General features: G+C 46.9%; 1 pseudogene; it reads left to right on the forward strand.

The window, feature by feature from the left end:
* Positions 1-26673, forward strand: part of LOC148518355 (zinc finger protein 862-like) — a 161064-nt pseudogene that overhangs the window by 85564 nt on the left and 48827 nt on the right.

Raw genomic sequence — 26673 nt, forward strand, 5'->3', positions numbered from 1 at the left:
CAAAAAATAAAAAATTCTTCTTTTTTTTCTGTCTTTGTGAATTGTGTGCACTGTAGCTGCATGTGCATCAACAAAGGAGCAGAACCAAGCGTGCGCCTGTGTCCCATAAGTAAAGAGCCGGCTGGCTCATTTCTTAAAGGGTGGTGTAACCCACAAAATGCACTAGTCTCCAACAAAAATAAAAAATTATTTTCTGTGTTTGTGTGCACCTTAGCCGCACGTATATATCAATTAGGGGTGTGCACCGGCCACTTTCCATGTTTTGGTTTTCGATCTGGATATTTCTTCGTGTTTTGGATCTGGATTGGTTTTGCCAAAACCACCCTTCCGTGTTTTGGGTTCTGGGTTTGGATTTTTTTGGAAAAAAGCATAAAAACAGCTAAAATGACAGAATTTGTGGGTTTTTCTGCTCCTATGCTATTATTAACCTCAATAACATTAATTTCTGCTCATTTCCAGTCTATTCTGAACACCTCACAATATTGTTTTTAGGCCAAAAGGTAGCACCGAGGTAGCTGGATAACTATGCCAAGCGACACAAGTGGGCGGCACAAACACGTGGCCCATCTAGGAGTGACACTGCAGTGGCAGACAGGATGGCAGTTTGAAAAACTATGTCCCAAACAGTACATAATGCAAAGAAAATAAAGAGGTACCAGATGGAATTGTCCTTGGGCCCTCCCCAGTGGCAAACGCAGGATTTCTAGAGGGGGGTTTCCAAATGCTTGATTTTAGAGTGAGTGTGGCCAGTCCATGAAGAGGGCATATTCAGCACTTATCCAGCTTTAATATGTTACATACAAAGTATATTGTGTTGCATAATTCCAGCATATACAGCGATCACAGTAAGCCATTAGATGCGGTAGTAGGGCCATCCTGCCTGAGCTGAAAGTTTTTATGTCAGATGTGGGCACAATTACAGAGCATTGGAGCAAGTCCGGGACTCTGAGGGAGCAGCAGAAGAACTTAGCACTGCCCTGGACATATATGTATATATTGGTCTCCTTATGTACTGGATAGTGTATTATTGTACAGTATTAATTATTAACCCTATTGATGGTCTATAGCAGTGCACCCCTAACAGTGCACGTTTCCACATCTCCTAGTTGGTGCACAGGTACATTTATTACTGGCTGACACATTTTAAAAGATTCACACGCGGTGCTAATCATTTCATTTGTGATAATGAGAATAACATGCAGCACTAATAACATTCTATTATATAACTATTTCTATTGAGGCCATGGTGTGTGCTGGGGAGGGGGGTTTCCAGGCAGACGGAAACCCCCCCTGCATTTGCCTATGCTCCCACCCCCCCTTATGTTGTATAAACAGGACATGCACACTTTAACAAACCAATCATTTCAGCACCAGGGTCTGCCACACGACTGTGGCTGAAATGATTGGTTCGTTTGGGCCCCCACAAAACAAGCTGGCAATTAATCTGTCCCTGCACAAACTGGCTCGACGGAGGGAAGATGTCGTCTTCATCCTCCTCATCCACCGATTCCTCACCCTCTTCAGTGTTGTGTACATCCTCATCTTCACAGAGTATTAATTCGTCCCCGCTGGAATCCACCACCACAGGTCCCTCTGTACGTTCCGGAGGCTGGTCTCCCTGGAACAATTGATAATTCATTTTGATGAACATCATCTTCTCCACATTTTGTGGAAGCAACCTCCTACGCCTTTCGCTGACAAGGTTCCCGGCTGCACTAAACACTCTTTTGGAGTACACACTGGAGGGGGGGCAACTCAGGTAAAATAGAGCCAGTTTGTACAGGGGACTCCAAATTGGCTCTTTCTCCTGCCAGTACAGGTACGGACTGTTTGACATGCCTACTTGGATGCTGTCACCGATGTAATCCTCCACCATTCTGTCAATGGTGACAGTATCATATGCAGTGACAGTAGACATGTCAGAAATTGTTGCCAGGTCCTTCAGTACGGACCAGATGTCCAAACTTGGTCCTGCCTGCCCTGCATCACCGCCAGCGGGTTGCTTAGGATACCTAAGTTGTTTCCTGGCAGCCCCAGAAAATGAAGAAGGAGCTGTTGACATGTCGCGTTCCGCTTCAGCTGACAGTGTTTTCACCAGCAGGTCTTTGCACCTTTGCAGGCTTGTGTCGGCCAGAAAGAGAGACACCACATAGGCTTTAAACCTAGGATCGAGCACGGTGGCCAAAATGTAGTGGTCTCATTACAACAGATTGACCACCCTGGAATCCTGGCAAAGCGAATTAAGGGCTTCATCCACAAGTCCCACATGCCGAGCGGAATTGCTCCGTCTTAGCTCCTCCTTCACTTTCTCCAGCTGCTTCTGCAAAAGCCTGATGAGGGGAATGACCTGACTCAAGCTGGCAGTGTCTGAACTGACTTCACGTGTGGCAAGTTCGAAGGGCTGGAGAACCTTGCACAACACGGAAATCATTCTCTACTGCGCTTGAGTCAGGTGCATACTCCCTCCTTTGCCTATGTTATAGGTGGATGTATAGGCTTGAACGGCGTTTTGCTGCTCCTTCATCCTCTGAAGCATATAGAGGGTTGAGTTCCACCGCATCACAACCTCTTGCTTCAGGTGATGGCGGGGCAGGTTCAAGAGTGTTTGCTGGCGCTCCAGTCTTCGGCACGCAGTCGCTGAATGGCGAAAGTGGCCAGAAATTTTTCGGGACACCCAAAGCGTCTCCTGCACGCCCCTGTGGCTTTTCAGAAAATTCTGTACCACAAAGTTTATTGTGTGAGCAAAATATGGGACGTGCTGGAATTTGCCCAGATGTAATGCCCACACAATATTGGTGGCATTGTCAGATATCACAAATCCCCAGGAGAGACTAAGTTGGGTAAGCCACTGGGCGATGATTTCCCTCAGTTTCTTTAAGATGCTGTCGGCGGTGTGCCTCTTACTGAAACCGGTGATACACAGCGTAGCCTGCCTTGGAACGAGCTGCCGTTTCTGAGATGCTGCTACTGGTGACGCTGCTGTTGTTGCTGCGTAAGGTGATACATCTACCCAGTGGGCTGTCACAGTCATATAGTTCTTAGTCTGCCCTGTTCCACTTGTCCACATGTCCGTGGTTAAGTGGACATTGGGTACAACCGCATTTTTCAGGACACTGAGGACACTTTTTCTGACGTTTCTGTACAGTCTCGGTATCGCCTGCCTAGTGAAGTGGAATCTAGACGGGATTTGGAACCGGGGACACACTACCTCCATCAATTGTCTAAATCCCACTACACTAATGGCGGATACCGGACGTAAATCTAACACCAACATAGCAGTCAAGGCCTCAGTTATACGTTTTGCTTCAGGATGACTGCTGTCGTACTTCATCCTCCTCACTAAGGACTGTTGGAGGGTCAATTGTTTAGTAAAAGTAGTGGTGTTCCTACTTCCTCTCTGGGATAATGAACGACTCCCAGCAGCAACAGCAGCAGCAGCAGCAGTAGGCGTAGCAATGCAGGATCCTCCGGAGGAATCCCAGATAGGAGAGTCAGTCATGCCAGTGACATGGCCTGCAGAACTACTTCCGATCCTGACTAAGGAGGAAATTGACGAGGAGGGAGTTGACGGTGTGGTTTGCAGGCGCTTGGATACAACAGGACAACGGGATTTAGGTGTCTCTGGACTGCTTACGGTCTTAGCCAAAGTTTCTGAACTTGACAGTAACTTTTTATGAACGCGCTGCAGGTGCCGTATAAGGGAGGATGTTCCTAGGTGGTTAACGTCCCTACCCCTACTTATTTCACCTTTACATATGGTACATATGGCAAGACAGTTGTTGTCCGGATTTGGTTAGAAATATTGCCAGACCAAAGAGGTGGAATGTTTGGTCTTCTGCCCAGGCATGACCGTGATGGGCTTTTTCATCCCACGGACAACAACTCTGTCTCCCACAGAGCCTGATTTAAACAAACCACATCACCATCAGAATCCTCCTCGCCAACATCCTCCTCAGCGCCAGCTACACCAGTATCCTCATCCTGTTGTACTTCAACAGTGACATCTTCAATGTGCATATCTGCAAGTGGACTGTGGGTGCTCCTTTCAGCACTTGCAGGGGGCGTGCAAATGGTGGAAAGAGCCACCTCTTCCCGTCCAGTGCTGGGAAGGTCAGGCATCGCAACCGCCACCACACTTGGACTCTCCTTGGGGATTTGTGATATCTTCTTAGAATGCACAGTTCTTCTCTGTGCTTTTGCCACCTTAACTCGTTTGATTTTTTTAGCGGGAGGAGGGCTTCCATCGTCATGTGAAGCTGAACCACTAGTCATGAACATAGGGAAAGACCTTAGCCGTTCCTTGCCACTCCGTGTCGTAAATGGCATATTGGAAAGTTTACATTTCTCCTCAGATGATTTATATGTTTTTTTAAGGTCATTTTTCTGAACTTTGTTATTTGGGATTGTACGTGCCCTCTACTATGACATTGGGCATCGGCCTTGGCAGACAACGTTGATGGCATGTTATCGTCTATGTCGTGACTAGTGGCAGCAGCTTCAGCACTAGGAGGAAGTGGTTCTTGATCTTTCCCTATTTTATTTTTATCGGAGAAAGTTTGGTCCTCCATTTATGTATATTGATATTAGGGGTGAGCGGGTTCGGATTTCTGAAAACCGAACACCCCCGAGCCTCCCCGATCCGAGGCTGATCCGAGTCAGGCTCGACTTTCCCGCCTGACTCGGATCTGAAATCGAGGCAAAACATCATCATCCCGCCTTCCGGGTCTCGCGGGTTTGGGATTCTATATAAGGTACCCGCGTCGGCGCCATTTTCTCACTCGGCTGTGGACAGTGAAGAGGGAGGGTGGGAGTTAGGGCTGGCTGGGCTGTGTAGGGTAGTGCAGTGCAGTGTAGTGTTGTGCTGTGCTGTGCTGAGCTGTGCTGCTGTTGTCCATAGGAGCTGTGTCCACTCCTCCAAAGTCCATATGGGCTGGTTAGGTTGTGCTGTGCTGCTATTGTCCATAGGGGCTGTGTCCACTCCTCCAAAGTCCATAGGGGCTGGCTGTGTTGTGCTGTGCTGCTGTTGTCCATAGGGGCTGTGGCCACTTCTCCAAAGTCCATAGGGGTTGGCTGTGTTGTGCTGTGCTGCTGTTGTCCATAGGGGCTGTGTCCACTCCTCCAAAGTCCATAGGGGCTGGCTGGACTGTGTTGTGCAGTCAGTTGTCCATAGGGGCTGTGTCCACTCCAAAGTCCTGTGCAGTGTCCCAGTCCTAAAGGGGTGCTGTAGTGTTGCCCAGGGGGTGCTCTGTCCATCAGGGGTGCTCCCCCCAAGTGCAAAAAAAATAATATATTTTCTGTGTTTGTGAATTGTGTGCGCAGTAGCCGCACGTGCATCAACAAAGTAGCGCCAAGCGTGCACCTGTGTCCCATAAGTAAAGGGCTGGCTGGCTTGACCGTTAAAGGGTGCTGTAACCCCCAAAGTGCACTCCAAACCAAATAAAAAATTATTTTCTGTGTTTGTGAATTGTGTGCACTGTGGCTGCACGTGCATCAACAAAGGAGCAGCGCCAAGCGTGTGTCTGCGTCCCATAAGTAAAGGGCCAGCTGGCTTGTCCGTTAAAGGGTGCTGTAACCCCCAAAGTGCACTCCAAAAAAAATAAAAAAATATATTTTTTCGTGTTTGTGAATTGTGTGCGCAGTAGCCGCACGTGCATCAACAAAGTAGCGCTAAGTGTGTGCGCCTGTGTCCTAAGTAAAGGGCTTCCTGGCTTGACCGTTAAAGGGTGCTGTAACCCCCAAAGTGCACTCCAAACGAAATAAATAATTTTTTCTGTGTTTGTGAATTGTGTGCACTGTGGCTACACGTGCATCAACAAAGGAGCAGCGCCAAGCATGCGCCTGTGTCCCATAAGTAAAGGGCTGGCTGGCTTGTCCGTTAAAGGGTGCTGTAACGCCCAAAGTGCACTCCAAAAAAAATAAACAAAATATGTTTTTTTGTGTTTGTGAATTGTGTGCGCAGTAGCCGCACGTGCATCAACAAAGTAGCGCTAAGCGTGTGCGCCTGTGTCATAAGTAAAGGGCTTCCTGGCTTGACCATTAAAGGGTGCTGCAACCCCCAAAGTGCACTCCAAACCAAATAAAAAAATATTTTCTGTGTTTGTGAATTGTGTGCACTGTGGCTGCACATGCATCAACGAAGGAGCAGCGCCAAGCGTGCGGCGGTGTCCCATAAGTAAAGGGCCGGCTGGCTTGTCCGTTAAAGAGTGCTGTAACCCCCAAAGTGCACTCCAAAAAAAATAAAATATATATTTTTTTGTGTTTGTGAATTGTGTACGCAGTAGCTGCACGTGCATCAACAAAGTAGCCCCAAGCGTGCACCTGTGTCATAGGTAAAGGGCCAGCTGGCTTGACCGTTAAAGGGTGGTGTAACCCCCAAAGTGCACTCTAACAAAAATAAAACATTTTCTTCTGTGTTTGTGAATTGTCTGCATTGTACATGCCTCCTCAAAGCAGCAGCGACAAGCGTTTGTCTGTCTGTTAAAGGGTGGTGTAACCCTCAAAGTGCGCTCCACAAAGAATAAAAAATTCTTCTTTTTTTTTCTGTCTTTGTGAATTGTGTGGGCTGTAGCTGCACGTGCATCAACAAAGGAGCAGCACCAAGCATGAGCCTGTGTCCCATAAGTAAAGAGCCGGCTGGCTCATTTCTTAAAGGGTGGTGTAACCCACAAAGTGCACTAGTCTCCAACAAAAAAAAAAAATTATTTTCTGTGTTTGTGTGCGCCTTAGCCGCATGTATATATCAATATAACATAAATGGAGGACCAAACTTTCACCGATAAAAATAAAATAGGGAAAGATCAAGAACCACTTCATCCTAGTGCTGTTACTGCTGCTGGGAGTTGTTCATCATCCCAGAGAGGAAGTAGGAACACCACTACTTTTACGAAACAATTGACCCTCCAACAGTACTTAGCGAGGAGGATGAAGTACGACAGCAGTCATCCTGAAGCAAAACGTATAACTGAGGCCATGACTGCTATGTTGGTGTTAGACGTGCGTCCGGTATCCGCCATTAGTGCAGTGGGATTTAGACAATTGATGGAGGTAGTGTGTCCCCGGTTCCAAATCCCGTCTAGATTCCACTTCACTAGGCAGGCGATACTGAGACTGTACAGAAACATCAGAAAAAGTGTCCTCAGTGTCCTGAAAAATGAGGTTGTACCCAATGTCCACTTAACCACGGACATGTGGACAAGTGGAACAGGGCAGACTAAGGACTATATGACTGTGACAGCCCACTGGGTAAATGTATCACCTTACGCAGCAACAACAGCAGCGTCACTAGTAGCAGCATCTCAGAAACGCCAGCTCGATCCAAGGCAGGCTATTCTGTGTATCACTGGTTTCATTAAGAGGCACACCGCCGACAACCTCTTAGAGAAACTGAGGGAAATCATCGCCCAGTGGCTTACCCCACTTAGACTCTCCTGGGGATTTGTGATATCTGACAATGCCACCAATATTGTGCGGGCATTACATCTGGGCAAATTCCAGCACGTCCCATGTTTTGCTCACACAATAGACTTGGTGGTGCAGAATTTTCTAAAAAGCAACAGGGGCGTGCAGGAGACGCTTTGGGTGGCCCAAAAAATTTCTGGCCACTTTCGCCATTCAGCGACTGGGTGCGCCTGTGTCATGAGTAAAGGGCCGGCTGGCTTGTCCGTTAAAGGGTGCTGTAACCCCCAAAGTGCATTCCAAACAATATAAAAAATTATTCTTTTTTTTTCTGTCTTTGTGAAATGTGTGGGCTGTAGCCGCACCTGCATCCTCAAAGCATCAGCGACAAGCGTGCGTCTGTCTGTTAAAGGATTACATCAGTGACAGCATCCAAGTAGGCATGTCAGACAGTCCGTACCTGTACTGGCAGGAAAAAGAGGCAATTTGGAGGCCCCTGTACAAACTGGCTCTATTTTACCTGAGTTGCCCCCCCTCCAGTGTGTACTCCGAAAGAGTGTTTAGTGCAGCCGGGAACCTTGTCAGCGAAAGGCGTAGGAGGTTGCTTCCACAAAATGTGGAGAAGATGATGTTCATAAAAATGAATTATCAACTCTTCCAGGGAGACCAGCCTCCAGAACGTACAGAGGGACCTGTGGTGGTGGATTCCAGCGGGGACGAATTAATACTCTCTGAGGATGAGGATGTACACAACACTGAAGAGGGTGAGAAATCGGTGAATGAGAAGGATGAGGACGACATCTTGCCTCCGTAGAGCCAGTTTGTGCAGGGACAGATTAATTGCCAGCTTGTTTTGGGGGGGACCAAACGAACCAATAGTTTCAGCCACAGTCGTGTGGCAGACCCTGAAATGATTGGTTTGTTAAAGTGTGCATGTCCTGTTTATACAACATAAGGGTGGGTGGGAGGGCCCAAGAACAATTCCACCTCTTTTTTTCTTTTCATTATGTACTGTTTGCGGCCTAGTTTTTCAAACTGCCATCCTGTCTGCCACTGCAGTGTCACTCCTAGATGGGCCACGTGTTTGTGCCGCCCACTCTTGTCGCTTAGCATAGTCATCCAGCTACCTCGGTGCAACCTTTTGGATATAAAAACACTATTGTGAGGTGTGAGGTGTTCAGAATAGACTGGAAATGAGAGGAAATTAAGGTTTTTGAGGTTAATAATAGCATAGGAGCAGAAAAATCAACACATTCTGTGATTTTAGCTGTTTTTATGCTTTTTAAAAAAAAATACAGATCCAAAACACAAAACCCAGAACCCAAAACACGGAAGGGTGGTTTTGGCAAAACCAATCCAGATCCAAAACACGAAGAAAGATCCAGATCCAAAACCAAAACACGAAAAGTGGCCGGTGCACACCCCTAATCCGTAGTAATCCATACGGGTACCTATAAAAAAAAAAAAAATCCATACCCACCTCTTCTATGCGTAGGTCACGTCCTCTTCGTTCCAAGTAGGCATCCAAGGAGTTTAAATAAAACATCAAGCATTATCGAAACCAAGCCGGACTGAGTAAAGGTATGTGTGTACACATACCTTTACTCCGCGTGAATGACTGGAGCACACGTTTGCCCAGTCATTGTAGGAGCCGCCAGCCAATCAGCAGATAATGCTGATTGGCTGGCAACACATACCTTTTCTCAGTCCGGCTTGGTTTCGGTTTCGGTAATGCTAGTTTTTTTTATTTTAATCCCTTGGATGCCTACTTGGAATAAAGAGGATGTGACCTATGCATAGGAGAGGTGAGTATGTTTATTTTTTTATAGGTACCCCTATGGATTACCACAAATACTAGGTGAGTATGTGTAAGTGTGAGTGAGCAGGTATGAATAGAGTTCCATAGCTAATGGGGGAGTGGGAGGAAGTAATCAGTTGGGAGAAGAGGTGGCATTCATTTGTGGAGTGAAGTGGGCAGGCAGGAGTGTGAAGGGAGATTAGGTCAGATATGTAAATAGGAGAGACTTGGGCAGTGTTGGACTGGGGCATGAAGGGCCCACCTGGGGAATGCAACTACAGAGGCCCACTAAAGGGCACAGCCAGTAGCTGGAAGGCTGTGGCCAGCTGACCAGAGAGAGTGGCCAGCCATTATAGGAGTGCCATAGTAGTGCGCTAGATCAATGTATGAACTATAGTGGTGCCTTAGTTAATGTTATGCCCATAGTAGTACCCTAATTCACATTATACCACACAGTGCCCCAAGTTCATATTATGTCACATAGCAGTGCCCCAAGTTAACTTAAGACCACACTGTACTGCCGCCAGTACATATGCCACACAATGCTCTTATTTCACATTATGCCACACAGTGCTTAGCGGGCATTTCTAGAACCTAGTAGAACCTAGTAGACACCCTCACACTCTGGTCCATCCACTCGTCCATCACCCTGCTCATTAGAAAAAATACAACAATACTTATATTAATAAATAAGAAAGAATACAACAAGCAGGAGGCACACATGGATAATGGAATATAGAGCACATCTCTTGGACTCAGTCTTTTACATTGACACAATACACAGAGCTGTGTATGTGGGTGCATTATATATGTATTACATACATATATAATACTAATAATATGATAGAATGCAGAGTGAATTATATCAGGGATTAGCCAGTTCTCTGCGACACTGAGAGAATAGCATCCAATACAGCAGTGAAAAGGTGCACAGCGGACAGTTACATTGGATTTATTCTCTCCAGATGTGCAGAAGGAAGTAAGTACAGTATGTGCTCACAATGCATACAGTTTACCCCACATCCTACACCTCTATATGGGTTGGGTACGGGATGCCAGTGCTCGGGATCTCGGCGGTCAGAAGCCCAATGCCAGCATCCCACTAAGGTTAGGATACCAACACCTGTCGATACCTAACCATACCCCTAACTCTCCCCTACACCTAATAACCCCCCTCCCGCAGCCTAAAACCTTAGCCCACCCCCAGTTTCTAACCTTCCCCCTAGTGCCTAACCATCCACCTAACCCCACTTCTTAAAAGTAAGATGCCGTCGGTCAGGATGCCGGTGCTGGGATTATCCCAAAAACCGGGATAATAAATACATCCCCTCTATAACATAGTACTGCAGAGTTCCTATACAGTCAGGTTGCTACATAATATACAGAGGGAGTATTCTGCAACAGGCTGGCATGCAATCCAGATGCCAGCCCCTCCTATCATGTGACCTCACACCCACGTGACCCGGCATGAAAGGGGGAGGGGCGGGGATGCTAACGGGGACCAAAAGTATCCCCTTGCGGGCTCGCTTCGGGCACGGTGGCTCGCTGCACTCGCCACAAATATTTATTCCCCCACTATGCCCTCGTGGATGGTGAAGCAGGAGCGGTCCAGCCTTTCTGCAGCGGTCACGTGGTTGATAGGTCACAGAGGTCCTTTAGACACATAGGATCTAGCATCAACCGTCAAACTCAGGCCCTCTATTTGCAGTGGAACTACACATCCCAGCATGCAGAGCCACAATTTTGCTATTAGGGAATGCTAAAACTATGGCAGGGCATGCTGGGATATGTAGTCCAACAAAAGCTGGAGGGCCCGAGTTTAACACCACTGGTCTATTCTATATCTATATGTGCTGATACAGGGAGAAGAAATATACACATGATGCAGTGTTATACATTACTGACTATATATTTATATTTCTCTCTGCATGCACAAATAAGTGTTATGCATGCACACATGTATTCACACACACACAAACAAAATGGGATTTGAGTTATGTCACAGACACAGACTTTTACTTACTTTTTGATGGAGTTGCGCAGGGCTATGTCCATGGTGCTGCTGGTTATTCATTCTGCAACCTGCAGCCAATCCCAGACCAAGAAGAAAGAAGCAAGCCGCGGGGGATGCTGGAATTTGCAGTTCTGGCAGATGTCAGCTAGTGGTAGGAGAGTAGTAAAGAACTACATCCCCTAGAGTGCACTGCAAGAGACAGGGAGGCTTCCGTGCCTGAGAGGATTGGTGTAGACTAGACTAGAGGATTAGAGCACTCGGTACTGTAATTAGGAGGTGTGTGGCAAAGACATGGGGAACGGAATACAGGAAAGAGGGGTGAGTGGGACGTACAGGGGTGTTTAGCTTTGGGAAGGAGGGATTGATTTAAGAACACACAGAAGTCTATGGGGGAGGACAGACTGAGGGAGGGGCCCTGTGAGAGGGGGGGCAGAGCACCTCTGAGCCGGCCCAATGTGAACTGTGTCCCATGTTCAGCTCAGCTCCCTTCTCCACCCCGTGACGTCACAGGCACCACTGATTCCGGCAAATGTAACTAATCAGTGGTGCAGATGGAGCCTGCTTTCCGCTGCCTGCCTCCCGATGCACGTAGCCGCTGCCATCAATCATACCAGGCAATCTGCTGCTGCACTGAAAATAGCCGCCGGCGACCTGCGCTTGGCCACGCCCCCTCACTATAGGGGGCGTGGTTATAAACCAGCGGGGCCCACCGGGGATTTCCCCGAATCCCCGGTGGCCCAGTCCGAGCCTGGACTTGGGTGAGGACTTTGTAAGTGAGTGTGAGAAGTTTAAATTGGGCTCTGAAGGGGAAGGGGAACCAGTGTAGGGCTTGTAGGAGAGGGCAGGCAGATGTAGTACGTTTGGAGAGGAAGATGAGCTGGGCAGCAGCATTGAGGACAGATTGAAATGGAGGAGGTTACAGTAGTTCAGTCTGAAGATAACCAGTGATGTAGATGAGGGTTGCCTCCTGGGTGAAAAAGGGTCTGAATTTGGAGATATTTTTAAGATGGAAACTGCAGGACTGTGAAAGATACTGAATGTGAGGTTTAAAGGAGAGGGAGGAGCAGGGGCGGATTGGGCCACCGAAACACCGGGCCGGTTCCCGCTGGACTGGTCCCTGCCCTTCATTCTTTCCTGCTCTGCTTCACTGGCCATTGCCGCAATCGGAGCTCAGCTCCGATCAGGCAGCGTTACTCCCGGAGCCAGAGGCGTCACTAGGGTTGGTTTCACCCGGTGCTGTAACGCAAAATTTCTGGCCACTTTCGCCATTCAGCGAATGCGTGCCGAAGACTGGAGCGCGACCAAACAATCTTGAACCTGCTCTGCCATCACCTGAAGCAAGAGGTTGTGACACGGTGGAACTCAACCCTCTATATGCTTCAGAGGATGGAGCAGCAGCAAAAGGCCATTCAAGCCTATACATCCACCTATGACATAGACAAAGGAGGGAGTATGCACCTGACTCAAGTGCAGGGGAGAATGATTTCCGTGTTGTGCAAGGTTCTCCAGCCCTTCGAACTTTCCACACGTGAAGTCAGTTCAGACACTGCCAGCTTGAGTCAGGTAATTCCTCTCATCAGGCTTTTGCAGAAGCAGCTGTGAAGGAGGAGCTAAGATGGAGCGATTCTGCTCGGCATGTGGGACTTGTGGATGAAGCCCTTCATTCGCTTTGCCAGGATTCGAGGGTGGTCAATCTGTTGAAATCAGACCACTAAAGGTTTAAAGCCTATGTGGTGTCTCTCTTACCGGCTGCTTAAGCCTGCAGAGGTGCAAAGACCTGCTGGTTAAAACACTGTCAGCTGAAGCGGAATGTGACACGTCAAGAGCTCCTTCTTCATTTTCTCCAGCACCTGGGGCTGCCAGGAAACAACTTAGGTATCCTAAGCAACCCGCTGGCGGTGATGCAGGGCAGGCAGGACCAAGTTTGGACATCTGGTCCGGACTGAAGGACCTGGCAACAATTTCTGACATGTCTACTGTCACTGCATATGATACTGTCACCATTGACAGAATGGTGGAGGATTACATCGGTGACAGCATCCAAGTAGGCATGTCAAACAGTCCGTACCTGTACTGGCAGGAGAAAGAGCCAATTTGGAGGCCCCTGTACAAACTGGCTCTATTTTACCTAAGTTGCCCCCCCTCCAGTGTGTACTCCAAAAGAGTGTTTAGTGCAGCCGGGAACCTTGTCAGCGAAAGGCGTAGGAGGTTGCTTCCACAAAATGTGGAGAAGATGATGTTCATCAAAATGAATTATCAATTCTTCCAGGGAGACCAGCCTCCAGAACGTACAGAGGGACCTGTGGTGGTGGATTCCAGCGGGGACGAATTAATACTCTGTGAAGATGAGGATGTACACAACACTGAAGAGGGTGAGGAATCGGTGGATGAGGAGGATGAAGATGACATCTTCCCTCCGTCGAGCCAGTTTGTGCAGGGACAGATTAATTGCCAGCTTGTTTTGTGGGGGCCCAAACGAACCAATCATTTCAGCCACAGTCGTGTGGCAGACCCTGGTGCTGAAATGATTGGTTTGTTAAAGTGTGCATGTCCTGTTTATACAACATAAGGGGGGGTGGGAGCATAGGCAAATGCAGGGGGGGTTTCCGTCTGCCTGGAAACCCCCCTCCCCAGCACACACCATGGCCTCAATAGAAATAGTTATATAATAGAATGTTATTAGTGCTGCATGTTATTCTCATTATCACAAATGAAATGATTAGCACCGCGTGTGAATCTTTTAAAATGTGTCAGCCAGTAATAAATGTACCTGTGCACCAACTAGGAGATGTGGAAACGTGCACTGTTAGGGGTGCACTGCTATAAACCATCAATAGGGTTAATAATTAATACTGTACAATAATACACTATCCAGTACATAAGGAGACCAATATATACATATATGTCCAGGGCAGTGCTAAGTTCTTCTGCTGCTCCCTCAGAGTCCCGGACTTGCTCCAATGCTCTGTAATTGTGCCCACATCTGACATAAAAACTTTCAGCTCAGGCAGGATGGCCCTACTACCGCATCTAATGGCTTACTGTGATCGCTGTATATGCTGGAATTATGCAACACAATATACTTTGTATGTAACATATTAAAGCTGGATAAGTGCTGAATATGCCCTCTTCATGGACTGGCCACACTCACTCTAAAATCAAGCATTTGGAAACCCCCCTCTAGAAATCCTGCGTTTGCCACTGGGGAGGGCCCAAGGACAATTCCATCTGGTACCTCTTTATTTTCTTTGCATTATGTACTGTTTGGGACCTAGTTTTTCAAACTGCCATCCTGTCTGCCACTGCAGTGTCACTCCTAGATGGGCCACGTGTTTGTGCCGCCCACTTGTGTCGCTTGGCATAGTTATCCAGCTACCTCGGTGCTACCTTTTGGCCTAAAAACAATATTGTGAGGTGTTCAGAATAGACTGGAAATGAGCAGAAATTAATGTTATTGAGGTTAATAATAGCATAGGAGCAGAAAAACCCACAAATTCTGTCATTTTAGCTGTTTTTATGCTTTTTTCCAAAAAAATCCAAACCCAGAACCCAAAACACGGAAGGGTGGTTTTGGCAAAACCAATCCAGATCCAAAACACGAAGAAATATCCAGATCGAAAACCAAAACACGGAAAGTGGCCGGTGCACACCCCTAATTGATATATACGTGCGGCTAAGGTGCACACAAACACAGAAAATAATTTTTTATTTTTGTTGGAGACTAGTGCATTTTGTGAGTTACACCACCCTTTAAGAAATGAGCCAGCCGGCTCTTTACTTATGGGACACAGGCGCACGCTTGGTTCTGCTCCTTTGTTGATGCACATGCAGCTACAGTGCACACAATTCACAAAGACAGAAAAAAAAGAAGAATTTTTTATTTTTTGTGGAGTGCACTTTGGGGGTTACACCACCCTTTAACAGACAGACGCACGCTTGTCGCTGCTGCTTTAAGAATGTAGGTGCGGCTATAGCCCACACAATTCACAAGACAGAAAAAAAAAGAAGAATTTTTTATTCTTTGTGGAACGCACTTTGAGGGTTACACCACCCTTTAACAGACAGATGCACGCTTGTCGCTGCTGCTTTGAGGATGCAGGTGCGGCTATAGCCCACACAATTCACAAAGACAGAAATAAAAAGAAGAATTTTTTATTGTTTGTGGAGCGCACTTTGGGGGTTACACCACCCTTTAACAGACAGACGCACTCTTGTCGCTGCTGCTTTGAAGATGCAGGTGCGGCTACTGCGCATACATTTCACACACAAACACAGAAAAAAAGAAGATTATTTTATTTTGGTTGGAGCGCACTTTGGGGGTTACACCACTCTTTAACAGACAGACGCACGCTTGTCGCTGCTGCTTTGAGGATGCAGGTGCAGCTACAGCCCACACAATTCACAAAGACAGAAAAAAAAGGAGAATTTTTTATTTTTTGTAGAGCGCGCTTTGAGGGTTACACCACCTTTTAATGGGCAAGCCAGCCGGCCCTTAACTTATGGGACACAGGCGCACGCTTGGCGCTGCTCCTTTGTTGATGCACGTGCAGCCACAGTGCACACAATTCACAAACACAGAAAATATTTTTTTATTTTGTTTGGAGTGCACTTTGGGGGTTACAGCACCCTTTAATGGTCAAGCCAGCTGGCCCTTTACTTATGACACAAGCGCACGCTTGGCGCTACTTTGTTGATGCACGTGTGGCTACTGCGCACACGATTCACAAACACAATAAAATATATATTTTTATTTTTTTTGGAGTGCACTTTGGGGGTTACAGCACCCTTTAACGGACAAGCCAGCCGGCCCTTTACTTATGGGATACAGGCGCACGCTTTCACAAACACAGAAAAAATATTTCTTTTTTTGCACTTGGGGAGAGCACCCCTGATGGACAGAGCACCCCCTGGACAACACTACAGCACCCCTTTAGGACTGGGACACTGCACAGGACTTTGGAGTGGACACAGCCCCTATGGACAACTGACTGCACAACACAGTCCAGCCTGCCCCTATGGACTTTGGAGGAGTGGACACAGCCCCTATGGACAACAGTAGCACAGCACAACACAGCCAGCCCCTATTGACTTTGGAGGAGTGGACACAGCCCCTATGGACAACAGCAGCACAGCACAACACAGCTAGCCCCTATGGACTTTGGAGGAGTGGACACAGCCCCTATGGACAACAGCAGCGCAGCACAGCACAACACTACACTGCACTACACTACTCTACACTACACAGCCCAGCTAGCCCTAACTCCCACCCTCCCTCTTCACTGTCCACAGCCGAGTGAGAAAATGGCGCTGACGCGGGTACCTTATATAGAGTCCAAAAACCGCGAGACCCGGAAGGCGGGATGATGACATTTTGCCTCGATTTCAGATCCGAGTCAGGCGGGAAAAGTCGAGCCTGACTCGGATCGGCCTCGGATCGGGGGGGTTCGGATTTCAGAAATCCGAACCCGCTCACCCCTAATTATTATCAATGAGGACTACGATCTTACCCCTATGTACTAAACTCCAAAAAGCAAAACTTTTTGGAATGTAGCCCCGATAGTTTACACCAACTTCATATTTTTTATCTCTCTCTCCCAGCCCCCAGCCAACTTTGGAAGCTGACACTATGGGGCATATTCAATTGTGTGCAAGAATAGCAAAAAACCCGCACCTGCAAGGTTTTTCCTGCAGGTGCGGGATTTTTGCTATTCTATTAGGTGCGTGGTTTTTAAAAAACAGGCACAAGGAAGTTTTTTTTCACACACCTCCTGAGCAAGCGTGATCTTTCCTAAAACCGATGATTTAAGGAAAAGTCACCGGGACTTGCTCTAACGCCCCCGCGGAAGCCCACCTGAGGACTAATTAAGCAATTGGAAGTATCCAATTAGCTTAATTAGTCCTTAATTACTCACCTTCCTCAGCGCTGTCTTCTGCATCTTCTTCTGCATCCAGCGTCGGGAGCCGGCTCTTCTGCAGCAGGGTGAGTATGTCAGTGTGTGTGCTGTCTGTAAGTGTGTATGAGTGTGTGTGTGTGCATGAGTGTGTGTGACCCCCTGTGCAGTGTGTGTGGCCTCCGCGGAATGGGCGCTGGGAGAACTACATCTCTCAGCAGCCCTTGCTCCTCCCAGCAGCCCCTGGGACTCCCAGCAGCCCCCTCTCCAGTAAGAAGAGAGAGGGGAAGCCACTTGGAGCTGCGGAGACCCCCTGCCAGGTAGGTGTTTTTTTGTTTGTTTTTCATTTTACGCGGTGCTGGGTTTTCAGAGCTGAAAACCCAGCGACCACTATTTTTTTAATTGAATACAGTGGGTAGCGGGAGCGCGCTGCGCAAGGTTTTTAACTTGCTAAACCTCGCACCCAATTGTATATGCCCCTATGCGTATGCGCAGTGTCAGCTTCCCCCGGAGAAGTCTTTCAGTTCTGTGAAAGACTTCTACAATTTGCCGGGGACCACACAGCTGATCACTGGGGCCGGCTCCTGACTCTGCCTGTCCAATTGCTCTGCCTACTCCAATTGCCCTTTAGTAAATGTATGTGAAACTAAAATAATGTGTATAGGGCGTGAAAACACCTTTTTTCACTTTATTTTAGTAAAAACAATGTTAATAAATAGAGCCCTTAGTCTATTGAAGAGTTGTGACAGACTAATAAAAGTAGGTAGATATAATTAATTTTAAGTGGCCTAACATTTGAGTCTCAGTTGGTGGCATAAGTGCAGAAAATGCATCTAAATTTAATTTCTCACTGTCAAAATCCATAAAGCGTCCTAGGCAACCCCCGGCCATCTACTTGAAAATTTCATACCAGAACTTCTACTTACTAATATCAGTCACTGAGCTGCTCAAGATATAAGTGGGATGTTAATTTGCTATACCTTTTGGCATAACAAGGTGCACGTTATGTATTCACAGACATGTGGGGCAGAGCCGGATTAAGGGGGGGCATAGGAGGCTAGTACCCCCGGGCCCCCCTTTCTTAGGGGGCCCCCTTCCCAGCCATACTCAGAGGTACCTTGAGCGAGTACTTGCACTGCTGTCCGATGGGACACACTCCTTTTCACACCGGCTGGGGACTGTCACTGCGCTGCCTGCGGTGCTTGATCGGCACTGCTGTGCATGCGTGGCAGGCGGCAGCTCCTCAGAGCAGAGCTCTCTGACTTGAATCTATCATGTAACCAGGGCTGGATGTGACTTTTCTGCCTTCCACTCAGCTCCCAATCACAGCGAGCTCCTGAGCACCGCTGATGGTTAGGTTGGATAGATTCTACTATCAACCCACTGCGGATGCCAGTTCCTCTGTTTCTACCCTGCAGAGACTGTGACTCGCACGCAGCAGCCCCTGCAAGTTAGCAGCCAGTGTCGGTGGGAGACTGTACATTACACAATGCCATTGCTATTGACTTCAGGAGGTGAGTAGTGTGGGCACCATGCTCCACTGTCTGTCTGGGAGGCGGATTTCCCTCCAGGGTAATGGCTGCAGCAATATGCGCTACCTACAATATGTTCCATAAGTCCTCTCCTGTCTCTCAATGAGGTATGTGCTGCTGAATTTCCAATATCATCAAAACCGACCTGATTGGATGCAAGGTAAAAGATAATCTATTTAGCTGCAATCAGTGTGCATGACTTTTCATGTACAGTGTGTGTGTGTATATATAATTTTATATATATATATATATATATATATATATATATATATAAAATTTATAGGAACCCTCCCCTTCCTGTGTTTGCCACAGGTCCAAGGACGATTCTACTCCTTTCCAGCCTCAGCTGCCAGCAGCAGCTCTCCCAGCAGCAACATGACAAAATGGCATGCTGCTGCTGGTGATGGAGCCTGGAGGAGATTTCCAAGTCTGCCCCCAGTGCAGGTAGCACCTGCCTGCGCTGCTGCCTCATGAAAGTGTTTGTGGGAGGAGGCACACAGCAGGCAAAGCCAGGGGGCAGTGCTGAGAAGAGGGGGAGGGCCCCTCTGTATTAAATGCCCCGGGCCCCCCAAGGGCTTAATCCGGCCCTGATGTGGGGCCACATCCCCACTCCCATATGCAACCACGCCCCCTTCCTAGTCATGGTGTCCCCCCTGTCATTATTTTCTGGATCCACCCCTGGCTGCCGCCACCACACTCCTGCCTGCATCCGCCCCACCATGGGGGACGGACGGACTGGCGGCGGCAGTATTTTGGAACAGTCCGTCGGACTGTTTTCTCTTGTCTACCCAGGATGCCGGAAGGAGCACAGTGTGACTGCTGGACTGGTAAGGAGGCACCCACCACCAAACTCCTGCCTGCATCCGTCAGTCCGCTACCAGCCCCACCATGGGGGGGGGGGGGTGGCGGCGGCAGTATTTTGGTACGGTCCGTCGGACTGTTTTCTCTTGTCTACTCAGAATGCCGGAGGGAGCACAGTGTGACTGCTGGACTGGTAAGGAGGGGGGGTGTCACCATGCTTTACAGCACTGGGTGACACCAACCCTAGTGACGCCTCTGGTTACTGGGAAGTATAAAGATGTGCAGCTGTATGGTATAAGTAGTTCAGCATCATCTTCTGTCCAAACAGACAAAGAAAATGTAAGTTAAATAGATTTCTGACCATTCAAGACATTGAAAGTGCACTACACTTTTTGATACATTCTGATGGCCAATAAAAAGAAGCTTGTACAATTATGGTATCTGGAGAGAACAAAATAAGCACATGATTTTAAAGAATTTCTGTCAGCAGCATATAAAGGTAATTTCTGTGTAACATCTTTACTTAATTAGTGGAATTAATTTAAAGTTCTTGGCAAGGGAAAGAAACTGGGTGACCTTCCCCAGCTAGCACTAACTAATAGGGCTCTATTTACTACAATCCGCATTTGTAATGCAGATTGTAGTGTGATATTATTGACTGAATTCGCATTGCAGGGACAGAGCTTGTGAGAAAGATCTGTCCCTGCGAATCCCCTCCGCACTCTAGTCACGATATTTTTGCAAAAAAATACCGTGACTAGTGCCCAGCGCATGCGCCGACCGGCCACCGCTGCTACACCCCGGCGCTAAGCCCCGCCCCCCGCGACCCCCCCTCCCTTAATAGCAGTTACCTGCAGTCATTGGTGCTCCGGTGATGTCTTCCATGCCTCCGGTCAGCTGATATCCCATACTGCACTGGTACCCGATCACCTGATGACCGGGCCGCAGTGCAGCATGGGAGATCAGCTGACCAGTGGGGAGTCATCACCTGAGCCCCAACCACCGGTCCCTGGAGTCAGGTAAGTGAATTTTTTTTTTGACAATTAGTTTTTTTTGCAGTGCATCAGCTTGTGGTCTGTTTAGACCACACAGTTGATTACTGGGGCCGGCTCTGGGCTCTGCTCTGCCTTTTAGAGCAGAGTAGGAGTCCAGTAACCGGGGGAGACCCTGGATAACGCCACCTCCAGGTGGCGTTATTTTCACAGGGCTTTCCCCAGTATTTTTTTACAATTTATTTTTAGTCACTTTGGTCGGATCACAGTTCCCATTACAATTATAAATGCGATCTGCTTACTAAAAATAAGTGATACTTAGGGGTTGGAGTAGAATTTTACGAATTCTACTCCAATTGCCCTGTAATAACTATAGGTGATACTAAAATAATGTGAAAAGGGTGTGAAAACACCCTTTTTCACTTTATTTTAGTAAACATAATGTTAATAAATAGTGCCCATAGAGAGAGACTTCTGGTTTTGGGAACATTGTTGTGCATTGTATCTCTGTTGCCATTCTCAATGGTGCCCTGTGAGAGGATTCAGTCTAATTAATTTTATTAAAAATAAACTGCGATCATCACTGCAAGAAGATTTAGGTGATCTGATGATGATCAACATGAATGGTAGGGTTCCCGCTAGGCTGTTTTAACGGGGCGCTGCGCCCTGCCCTCCTTTTGGAGAGCAAAAAACGCCCTGCCCTCACCATGCAGCGCACTGCTAAGACAGCCTGCGGGTGCCATCTTCACCCTCGGATCGCAGTGTCCCGCAGGTGGGGAAATGTGCGGTGACCCGGTCACCGCCAGTGAATAGACTCTGGGCGCATGCGCCCGGCATCTATTCTACCTCTCAGCAGCGCTTGGGGGCTGCCCGGCGTATCCGTAAGTGCCGTATACGCCCCCAAGAGTGACGAAAAGGTGACGCGTCTTATAGACATGCCCCCTTTTCAATGGCCACACCCCCTTTTCAGTGCGCGTGGAAGTGCCCTCTCTAGCTCAGGCGCCCTGCCTGCCGTCGGAGCTAGAGTGAACACTAAATGGTCCATCTACTGAAGATTATAATCCTAACATGTCTGTGGGCAAGTGATATACTGGATGTAGTTAAATGAACGGCGGCCGCGATACCATCGGTTAAAATCCCGACAGGTAATGGCCGACGAGGAAGTTAAGATAGGCGTTGAAGTGCCGACGCCTATCTTATTCCCGACGCCGGAACACAAAAGGACACCGGACCGAAAGAAGTAAGTCTTATGTAGCATTAGCTTTAGGCACCCCTGGAGGGATTTAGGAATAGGCACCCCCCGGGTAGGTTTAGGCTAGGGGAAGGCACCCTTACGTGGGGGGAGAGGATTAGCTTTAGGCACCCCTGGAGGGATTTAGGGATAAGCACCCCCCGGGTAGGAGTAGGCTAGGGGAAGGGGCGGTGTTAGGTGCCACTGGGGGGAGGTTAGGGCTAGGCACCCCCGGGGGGACTTAGGGTTAGGCACCACCCCTAGAATTTTAGGGTTAGGCACCCCTAAGGTAGGGTTAGGGGGGGGGGACAGGGGAGGGGTTAGTACTTACCTGCCCCAGTCGGGATATTCATCCTGTCAGGCATCTGCAGTCGGTATTTGAACCACCGGCATTTGAATACCATTCCGATACACTATGTACACAAAAGTGATTGGGCACCCACAAGTGAAATGCATACCATTGCATACCATTGCACACAAGTTCCAAATCGTGGTTTAGACAAGAACACTTTGTAGGGAGGCCCATGCACGTGCAGTTCTACGGAAACAGCACATGTTTTTATCAGGACGACAATGTCACCTGTCATGTTTCCAGGGCGACACTGGACTGGTATACAGTTAATTTGGTTACCGCGGGTGGACTGGCCAGTTCAGAATCCAGATCTTAACCCCATTGAGAACCTCTGGGATGAATTGGAGCGACGGGTGCATTCTAGGCCGACTCGACCTTCTTCAGTGTCACAGTTGGTCACTGTACTTAAGACTGAATGGCAAAACATGCTGCCTGCTGTTGTCCAGGAACTTGTGGACAGTTTGCCAAGAAGGGTGTCTGCAGTAATCACTACACGGGGTGGTCCTACAAAGTACTGACGACAATCTTGTTGATCTATTTGCTGTCAGTGTCCAATCACTTTTGTCTACATACCGTAGTGTGTAGAGTAATATATTTAAAGCAGTATACTTTCCTTTAAGCACATTTTTAATAGCTTGTGGTTATATTTTGAGCACAGAAAAAAAAGAAATGTAAATCTTATAATGTGTGCTTGCTGTGTTGGAGAATCAGAAATTGAACAATGACGTACAAATAAAAAAAAACATAATATTGTTCCCCTTCTGGGAGCCATTATTTCTTGAGTATACAGTAGCTTTAAGAAACAATATTTGACTGTGTAGATGCCTCACTATATCACTGTCTGTGGGATTGTCCACCAATTAAATGATTCTAGGTGCAGATTAAGAACTATGCTACTGTCCACCTCCTCAATTACTTGCCACTGACACCAGAATGGGCCATACTTGGAGCAATGTCCCCAGGGGCTATGTACACTAAAGGTAGTAAGAAACAACAACTTATTATCTCTGCTGCTGAAAAAAAAGCTTATACTCCAACACTGGGTTCATCGCAACCCTCCTAGTCTGTCTTTTTTCCATGACCAAATTATTTTTCCTTTTTAAAATGTATTGGCTGGAGGCATCCCTTCATAAGTAGGCTAGGGTGCAGATATTTTGGAATTATGGGAAAGCTACGTAGATACTTTGCCTTCCTCAACGCAGCTGCAGGTTAAGACTTGCTTTTAGCACACGGGTTGGTATGAGACCAGAATATTGTTGGAAGATGAACCTATTCAGGTGTAGTTGTTTTGGTGTCTTTTTCCTTACAACTGTCGCTATGTGGGTTTGAGGCTGCCCCCCTTGGAGGGCTGAGCTATTCCCCCCCACTCCCTTTTTATCTCTTTTGTTATTAATTGTCAATTCTTTGTTGTCAATTATTTTTCAGATATTTCGTTGCAACACCCCCCCCCTTTTTTTCCTTTCTCTCTTTCTCCTTATTATCAAGTTGTCTTTTTGTAATTTTTTGAGTTCAGAGTACAACTTGTATTGTATATTACATACTGATCTTGTGTACATGGTATACTTTATTCTTGTCTTATGTGGACATACTGTTTATTATTGTTCATCGTAAATTTTGTGATGTGCTCAATGAAAACATGTTTAAAAAAAAGAAGCAATATTTTTCTTATAGTGTCTGCTTGCATTGTGAGTAGCTTGTATGTAAGCAATGGGCTGCAAGTTGGGTAGTAATGATTCTATGTGACTGTGGGTCTGATTCGGAGGTGGACGCAGTACTGATGTTTGCGCAGTCGTCCGATGTTTTTTGTACTGCGCATATGTCCAAGTCTCACTGCATATGCGTCCCAGAGGTTATCACCGGGGAGGCAGAACTAATTTTGTCATGAAGAGAAGCAATTTCGGTGCACGCCTCTAGGAGGTAACTGTGGGGGTGGGTAGTCAGGTGCAGGTGTGTCGCAGCTGCGTCTTTTTTCGCAGTTGCGCTGGTACTGGTGGTCATGTTCCAACGAACATTCTGAGCAACCAAAGGGCTGATTGAATGGCCAGTGGTGCGACCAATGGTGCAGGCGATGCGACTTTTTATGCGAAATGGCGGATTGTACGGCTGCCGCATTGGCATAAGGTTGCAGTCGCACTGCGTAAAGAGATTCAGTCACAGCTGCATTAGCATCCGCCTCCTAATCAGGCCCTGTGTCATTAACTACAGTATTACAGCATTGGTTCTACCAGAGTCCAATAGTACAATTGTTGCTCTGGTGAATGACAGCAGGAGCCGGCTACGAGGAGATGAAACTCACTTACTGCACTGGATAAGACAGAGAAAGCAAAATAAAGAAATAAGTGATTATATTAGCTTTCATCAAGTTAAGTGAATGATAATTGTTTCTAATATTTTTGCTTCTTTAAGATGAACAAAATACCCTGTAGTGTAGTGGTTCCCTAACGGGGTGCTGTGGGGTACTTGCTGTGGTGCCACGGGTTGGTCGTCCAGGACATCATCAAGTTAGGTCAAGGCAAAATGCAAAACCAGTGGCTGCAGTGGCGTAACTAAGGTATTTGGAGCCCAGGGCATTTTGAAAAATGGAGCCCCCCTCCTCCCCTATGTGCGCACGCGGTGAAAAATGGGCGTGGTCACAAGGGGCATGGTCACTTAAAAATGGGGCTTGTCAACATGACACAAACCCCTTTCTCATCACTCAGAACATTCCTTTCCATTCCATATGCACCTTAATGCAGTGCCCCTTATACAGTCCTCCAGTAGTGGTCCCCCAGTAGTGCCCCTTATACAGTACCCCTCAGTAGTGCCCCTTATACAGTACCCCTAGTATGCAATGTCCCCAGTAGTGGTCCCTCTTATGCAGGCCCCCAGTAGTGCCCCTTATACAGTACCGCCAGTAGTGGTTCCCCTTATGCAGCCCCCCATTAGTTCCCCTTATACAGTGCCCCCAGTAGTGGTCCCCCTGTGCTGTGCACTGTTGTAACAGCCCCTTAAGAAAATGGAGAAGAGATCAATCACAGTGGGTGTATTGCTTCAAGTGGAAGGCGCAGGACAACATAACTGGCTACCAGGATTGTTGTAGGCTGTCTGTTAGAGATGCAAGGAGCCAGATTCCTTCCCTGCTGTGCTCTTAGTATGTGGGGTCTATTTACTAAACAGTGTTAGGAGACAGAGTGAAAGTGATAAAAAAGTGATCAGGTGCCAGCTAATCAGCTCCTAACTGCCATCTCACAGGCTGTGTTTGAAAAATGACAGTTGGGAGCTAATTGGCTGGCACCTTATCACTTTCTTATCACTTTTCACTCTGTCTCCTAAGCGCAGCTTTGTAAATCGACCCCTTAGTCTGATGTGATCTGGATTAATGCTGTTGCTGAAGTGCCCAGGGTGTTTTTAGCATCTTATATGCAGCTGAATGCATGATCCCCCGGGCCCTGCACCTCCCCTAACTAAGCCACGGAGTACAGCACAAGCAATAACCCCAAAAATGTTTAGTACAAAGTGAAAACAAAACAGTTCCATATCAATAACACCCATTATCTCCAACAGGAGGTAAGGATGGACATTGGAGTGCAATGGTTACAATTGCAGTATTTTTTTTTACCATTCGATTGTGGCATTTAAGTTGTTTGTTGAATGGTAATGATTCGATAATGTTCATATGTTCACCTTTTCTTGGGGGGAGGTAGTGACTGGGTACAGAAGAGCAGTGAAAGGACAAAGAGGGGGGCATTGATGGGGCATAGAGGAGTATTCCACGTAAAACTGCTTTTAGAGCTCAACTAATCAACTACAGTTTCACAGCCAGTGCGTTGTACAGGCTATAATTTGTCAGCTAGCCCCTGGATACAGTCATCTAAGCATTATAAAGAAAATCCTGAAAACACAACCAGTTTGTGATAAAAGAAAACTGGAGTTGGGAAATTCTGAATAATCATCTGTGAAAGATTTTGGAATTATCACTCATTTAATGCAATTTCAAAAATACTATAAAAAGCATTCACCCTCTAATTTGTTCCATTCTATTTTCTTAAAGCATGGAATCAAAGAACATTTATCCAGGAATAATACTGCTGATCAACACAAAATACTCTGTAATGTTAAATGAATATCAACATCTCCAAATGTTTTTTTTCTAATTACATTAAAAAAAACATTAAATAATTATACAAGTATTCACCACTTTTGATATTATGCACTAAACCCTGGTTTAATCGGTTGTCTACAAAGGTCACATAATTAATTGACTGGAGTCCTCCTATGAGGGGGTGAATACTTTATATATTTACTGTATCAGTTCATGTGAAAACTTTTTGGGTCACTTCACAACACTGTCTTTATCACAATTAAAACAACTTTGTGAGTCACATATTGTATATTAATCTTCATTGATTAAAGAAAGGATAGTTGACATGTCTTTATATGATTAAAATAAGTTAAAAAGTTTTCAACCAATCAACTAATTGTGTGTCTGCTTTCAGAATAAGTAAAATTAATTGGTTTTGCCTCAGTGATCTGCTCATTATACTGTGTGTCTATAAAGATAGGAGAGCCACAGTACCTGATGTGTAAATATAATCCGATGACACACACAGTATTGCTCTGTTGATTCTGTTCATTTAGCATACTAACTATATGTATTCAAAATTTCAAATTAATGTTATTTCAATACA

This window comes from Taudactylus pleione, unplaced genomic scaffold, assembly GCF_031769625.1.
Source record: "Taudactylus pleione unplaced genomic scaffold, aTauple2 ptg000201l, whole genome shotgun sequence".
In the NCBI taxonomy this organism is placed as follows: domain Eukaryota; kingdom Metazoa; phylum Chordata; class Amphibia; order Anura; family Myobatrachidae; genus Taudactylus; species Taudactylus pleione.